At 49.1% G+C, this 6,694-nt stretch overlaps 1 non-coding gene across 1 annotated transcript; it reads left to right on the forward strand.

Moving 5' to 3' along the window:
* Positions 1-1,062: 1,062 nt before the first annotated feature.
* TRNAW-CCA (transfer RNA tryptophan (anticodon CCA)) lies at positions 1,063-1,135 on the forward strand. Its single transcript has one exon. It is a non-coding gene; the product is annotated as a tRNA-Trp (tRNA).
* The last annotated feature ends 5,559 nt before the right edge of the window (positions 1,136-6,694 follow it).

The following is a 6,694-nucleotide window of genomic DNA, read 5'->3' on the forward strand; positions in this document are numbered from 1 at the left end:
GTGGGTCGGCGCGCCCCCTGGCGGGCACTGGGCCCAGCGCGGGGCGGGGCGCTTCTGAGGGTGGACCAGGAGGCAGAAAGAAAAGTCTCCCCTTTCTTGGAAATCAACCCCGGGGCTGGACTTTGTACCGGCCCAGAGATTGTGGTGTGGGGGTTGGAACTCTCACAAAGGAAGAATTTGCTTGTCTCCAAAAAGGATTTCCTAGAAAGAAATCAAAATTTGCGCCTTTACAAGATTCTGGAAACGGAGGTATCTGAACTTAGTAAGGCAGAGCACAGGCAAAGGTCAGAGTGGTCGATTGGTAAGACATTCCTCCTCTGGAGTCAGCTCTGCTCAGAGAAGGGCCTGGAAACTTCTGGAATGTTTGGACCTTTAACCGAAGGTCATTTCAGCCCAGGCCTCTCTAACGGCCACAACCAGTGACACCAGCCTTCCACAAAGGTTTAGAACAGAAAGTTGGGGAGAGGGCTGATTGTCGGAGGCCCGTTTGGGGGCACACCCAATTCAGGGCCAAAAGGTATCACTTTATTCTGTGTAATTCTGATATAAAATTGTTTTATATCAATATAAAATTAACACATAAGAAAATAATTTCCATGTCTTTCACAACTCAAAAAGTACACTACAGAAGTCTGGGTCCAGGAAGGGACGGGACTGGCCCATGAAGTAAGTGCAAGGAGAGAGGAAGGAGTTTGGTTCCAGGGTGGGGAGGTGGGTTTGGACACCCTTTCAAGTCATTCTTCACCAGAACGTTCCAGAAGGGGGCTGGGTGCAGATGTGGCTGGGGCCTTCTCTGGTAGTCCAGTGGTGAAGACTCCACCATGTGTAAAATAGATAGCTAGTGGGAACCTGGTGTAGAGCCCAGGGAGCTCAGCTCTGTACTCTGTGATGACCCAGAGGGGTGGGATGGGGGGATGGAAGGGAAGGCCAAGAGAGAGGGGATATGTGTATGCATAGAGCTGATTCACTTCTTTGTACAGCAGAAGATGACACAACATTATAAAGCAATTATACTCCAATAAAAATAAACAGAACAGAGACTAGAATAGAACTAAGCAGGCTTCCCTGATGGCTCAGAGGTTAAAGCGTCTACTTCCAATGCAGGAGGCCCAGGTTCGATCCCTGGGTCAGGAAGATCCCCTGGAGAAGGAAATGGCAACCCACTCCAGTATTCTTGTCTCGAGAATCCCATGGATGGAGGACCCTGGTAGGCTACAGTCCATGGGGTCGCAAAGAGTCGGACACGACTGAGGGACTTCACTTTCACTTTCTAAAAATAAATATAAATAAAATGAAGTGAAAAAAAAGAAAAAGACTCCTCCATGCTTCTACTGCAAGAGGTACCAGTGCCATCTCTGGTCAGGGAATAAGACACTGCTGCTGCTGCTGCTAAGTCGCTTCAGTCGTGTCCGCCTCTGTGTGACCCCATAGACAGCAGCCCACCAGGCTCCCCCATCCCTGGGATTCTCCAGGCAAGAACACTGGAGTGGGTTGCCATTTCCTTCTCCAATGCGTGAAAGTGAAAAGTGAAAGTGAAGACGCTCAGTTGTGTCCGACTCTTCGCAACCCCATGGACTGCAGCCTACCAGGCTCCTCCGTCCATGGGATTTTCCAGGCAAGAGTACTGGAGTGGGGTGCCATTGTCTTCTCCTGAATAAGACATTACACACCACAAAAAGTAATTAATTATGAAAATAAAAATAAAGAGAAGATCAGGAGGTGGGGCTGCAAATGAGGGGGTAGGAATGTGGGACAGGGCTGTAGGGGTGGGGCACTCAGAGTCTAGCCCTGTGGGTGGACCCCAGACTCCATTCAAACATGGGAACCATAGCTCAGTCTAGGAGATCAAGGGCCAGGCACCACAGGTTCATAGGTAAGACGCTCTGGGAACTTCAGGTTGAAATCTTGCCTCCAAGTGTCCCTCGACTTTTCCTCTTTGTTCTACCCTTTCCCTGTCCTTCCCAGTTGCCTCTTTTCTCAGTCTATGGCCTCAGGATTCAGATCCACCTATTTTCTCCTCACCAGCAGACTCCAGTTTCACTTACTATAATGTTGACACAGAGCTTCCCAGGTGGCTCAGGGGTAAAGAATGCTCCCGCCAATGCAGGAGACACAGGTGCAATCCCTGCATTTTGAAGGAATCAGAAAGATCCCCTGGAGAAGGAAATGGCAACCCATGCCAGTATTCTTGCCTGGGAAACCCCAGGGATGAGGAGCCTGGTGGGGTCGCAAAGAATTGCATATGACTTATCGACTAAGCAACGGTGTTGACAGTCCCTTCTGGGTAAGATTCTGGAGGAGGGAGCTGGGTGGGGAGACTGGTTCTAGGTTCTCTTGCTCCTTTACTGGAGGAGGAGGCGGTAGAGGAGGGGCTTTGAAAATCGTCTCAGGTTGGGATAGGAGGACCGTCCCCATCATCTCTGAGGTGCTGTGGGACGCCCTCCACAGACACCACCAACTCAGCACAGAGACACTTTTGGCCCAGAATGAGAAAAGTTCTAGTGTCTGTGTGACCTCCAGTCCTGGCATGGGACTTGAAGCGGCCTTGGTTGGCGCATTTCTGGGTCCACTGGGGCCTTGACGAAGATTGCGGCAGAGTCACCCCCTTGGAGAGCTTGTGGAATGATGAGCTCATCGTGTTTGAGGGAAGATTCCCATTTCTGGAAGATGGAGGTGACCATGGGAGAGATGGTGCAGGGAAAAAACTGACTGTTCTCATCCTCCATTCTCTACCCAGTCACCATGACTGGATTGTTCATGGGCTCCTCGCACTAAACCTCTTGAAAAATGTCCATTGGTGCGGAAAGTGCCTTCCAATATACTAAGTATTTTATTAAACATTCCACACCTGTAGGGGCTTCCCTGGTGGTCCAGTGGTTGAGTCCAAGCTTCCAATGAAGAGGCCCCAGGTTGGATCCCTGGTCAGGGAACCAGATCCCATATGCTGAAAGTAAAGATCCCAAGTGCTGCGACCAAGACCTGGTGCACCAAATAAATACAATTTTTTTTAATTAAAGGAAAAAACAAACAAAAAAACAAAAGCCTTTCCTGGCTCAAAGGACAGAGCTCCTTGGAGAAATGACTGGTCTGGGAGCTGAGGCAGGGAAAGCACAACCTAGGCTGAAACATTTGGGGCCAGAAAGTGTGAAAGGGAGTAGACAGAGAGTGACAGGGACTTGTCAAAAGGACCTTGCCCCACAGTTTCTCATCACACATGGCCCAAAGCTGGCTCCAGGTGCTTGCTCTTCACTCCGCACCCCATCAGGAGATGCGCGTGCGTCGGCCTTGGCGGGCTGGGCGATCCTCGGTACCCATCTCAGCAGACCAGCGCCTCCATTGCGCGAAGGTGGCTCTCATGCAAACCCCTGACTCACACACCTAGACTCCTTGTTCCGCATTTCCAGACGGGTCGGATGTGTGGCCAGCCTCACCACTGACCTCACGCATTCGCTTCATATACTTTGGTCCTGGTCCAGCGCTTGGAATCCCCCAACCCACGTCCACAAGTACAACTCACGCGGGGTGTACGGGGCACACTCCACCCCAGTCCCGACCACATACCTGGTCGCTGTGGGGCAGAGCAGGGAGGGAGAGCAGTTATGTCACGGGAGAGACAGGCCCCCAGGGAAATCACAAAACAGGACTCCTTCGAGGCTAAGTGACCCACCTGAGACTAAGGGAGAAAACGCGCGGCGACGCGTGTGGACAAACAGGGTCGGCGCGCCCTCTGGCGGCGAAAGTGGGGACACACGGGGAAGGATGCTCCATCTCCCACAATGCCAAGAACAATCCCCAGGTTAGAGCTGAAGGTGAAATGAAACTGTATTTCATCCAAGTGAAATACAGTGTACCAGGCTTTTCAGAAGTAGTTATTCGTTTCCTTACTTACTGTCTGTCTTCCCCACATGAACGTGAGTGCTGGAAAGTCCTGTTTTGCTCACAGCTGAATTCCTAGCACCTACAACAGGTAAGTGGGACACACAGCGGGTGCTTAGTAAGTTATATGGACTGGAATTAACAATTTTGCCCTTGGATTCAGGCTTGAGTCTGACTCCGAAGGGCAAGGCATCCCCAGGAGCTAAAATGTGCCCGAGTCCCCATTTCTGGACATGGTCTGGGACTCGAAGCCCCCGAATTTGCTGAACAAGTAGCTCAGCCTTTTTCTGAAACTTGGGCATGGGCCTGTCCCCTGAGTCAGTGATGTTAGGGGATCGGGAGTGCACCTCTAAACCTGAGGAAACCGCTCTATCTCTGGGGCTGTGGACAGAGCAGGGGCAAGCTGGTGGGGTGCACAGGTGGCCCCCATGGTGGGATGGGGGAAGGGCATTTAGAAAAGAAGAGGGATGGTCTTCAAGTTAGGAGTGGAGGGGCCTCCTGTCTGAAAGTCTCCATGTTCCTGGGTAGAATTCCAAGCTGTCAGGGAATTCTAAATTCCAGTGGGATCTTCCAGCCTCCAGTTCCTCCCCATTCCTGCAGGATAGGGAGCTGGGAGCACCTGTGAATGGAGGTTGCTTGAGTAGCCCAGGTAAGGGGAGAAGACGCATATAGGGAGTCCTGAATGGGGAGGAGGGAGGTGTGAAAGGAGAGCAGGCCCCTCCCCCAATAAAAAGGAACTAAAAGCAAGTGTTTATCACATGAGTATCGCAAATTACTGGAAGACTGACAGGGGGTACCCTCACGATCCAATAAATGTGAGAGAAAGCTGCCCCCCTTCCCCCACCTTATCTCCCCAGAGTGAACCTAGGACTTTGGCAGAAAAGAAAGTCCACTTTGAAATCACGCCACCCAGAGTCGTTTGATAGGGACTGTCACTTTGCACGTATCTTTCTGTTTTCTTTTTTGGAGGTGTCTTTGTGAAGAGGGTAGATCATATTTTGTTTAGCAGCTGTTTGCTTGGTGTAAAACTTTGAAAAACTATTTATTGGGACTTCCACGGTGGTCCGGTGGTTAAGAATCTGCCTTCCAATGTAAGAGACGTGGGTTTGATCCCTTGGTCGGGGGACTAAGATCCCACATGTTGTGGAGCAACTAAACCCTATACCACAATGAAGATCCCATGGAAGACCCAACGCAACCAAATAAATCAATATATTTTAAATATTTATTTATTTTGGCTGCACCGGGTCTTAGCTGTGGCACCTAAGATCTTCACTGCAGCACCCATGTGGGATCTAGTTCCCTGACCAAGGATGGAACCCGGACCCCCTGCATTGGGATTGTGGGGTCTTACCCACTGGACCATCAGGGAAGTTCTGGGTGTATAACTTTTAAATCTTTAGCAATAGGGTGTGTAGGCCTCCATCTGTACTCTATTAACCATCGTGTGAGAGGCAGCCCCAGTGTTTACAACAGCCCTGTGAGGGAGGGACTGTTGTGAAGTCCATTTCACAGAGGGAGAAAGTGAGGGTGACTCAACCTGTGATATTCATATGCGTTTATTGCCAACTGTGTGCTTAGAACTTAGGATATAATGGTGTGTGAGAGGGGGAAATGATAGCCCATTTTTTACCTTTAAATGGGGCAAAAGTACATCCTGTACTTCTGGGGACAATCTCGTGTTTACCCACTGATGCAACGTAAATATTAAGGGCTCCCTCATTCACTCTGAGGTGTCATGGTTTGGACAATAAATTATATGATGGCCCTTCTTAGAGACCGCACTGTATGGGAGAAACAAAGATTAAAGAATGAAACAGGGAGGTTTATAACTCCAGTTGTGACAAATACAGAGATGGAAATAGTGTGGGGAAAGTAAAATAGCAGGGTTTGTCTTCGTCCAAGATATCAGAAAGGCAGTGTCAGTCTGAGAAGGCGATGCTGAAGGACTAGTAAGTGACAATTAGGATGGAGCAGGTGAGCGGGGAACATTCCACGCTTGGGAACATCGAGGGAAACGTAAAGACGCTGCTTTGTGTTTTAATTTTTTTTTTCACATCTACACAGTGTTTTTATTTTTATTCAAACTATAAGCAAACAGCAAAATTAACACAATATTCACCAACTCCAGACCCGTTTTCTTTTTTAAACCAAAGTGTGATCAATTTAACAAGCACAGACTTTCAGATTCTGATAACCTCTTACCCAGCCCTGCTGCTCGTCTAGATGGCCAGGCTTTAACAGCAAAGCAATTTCTTCTACGGAGCTTTTTCCAGTATTGCTCTTTAAAGGAGCCACAGTGGGACACTGACACGCAGTAACCAGCCTGAGACGTTGGGGGTTAGTGGACATGCCGGCCCCTGGTTGTCTTGGTGAGACAGAGCCGTGAAAACACATGCCAGTAGGTACCTTCACACACAATTCTGTGCTCAGGCTCACAAAGGCAGAGACAGTCAATCTCTTTTTTGTTTTCAACCTCCCTTAAAGACTCTTTGAAGTTCTGTTCTAATACTGCAGACCTGGTCTTTTTACCAGAATTTTTTTTTTTTTTTTTTTTTTATTTTATTAAAAAAAAATTTATACATGTGTTCCCCATCCTGAACCCTCCCCCCTCCTCCCTCCCCATACCATCCCTCTGGGTCGTCCCAGTGCACCAGCCCCAAGCATCCAGTATCGTGCATTGAACCTGGACTGGCATCTCGTTTCATACATGATATTTTACATGTTTCAATGCCATTCTCCCAAATCTTCCCACCCTCTCCCTCTCCCACAGAGTCCATAAGACTGTTCTATACATCAGTGTCTCTTTTGCTTTTCT

The sequence above is a fragment of the Bos mutus genome, chromosome 18, assembly GCF_027580195.1.
Source record: "Bos mutus isolate GX-2022 chromosome 18, NWIPB_WYAK_1.1, whole genome shotgun sequence".
NCBI classification, from domain to species: Eukaryota; Metazoa; Chordata; class Mammalia; order Artiodactyla; family Bovidae; genus Bos; species Bos mutus.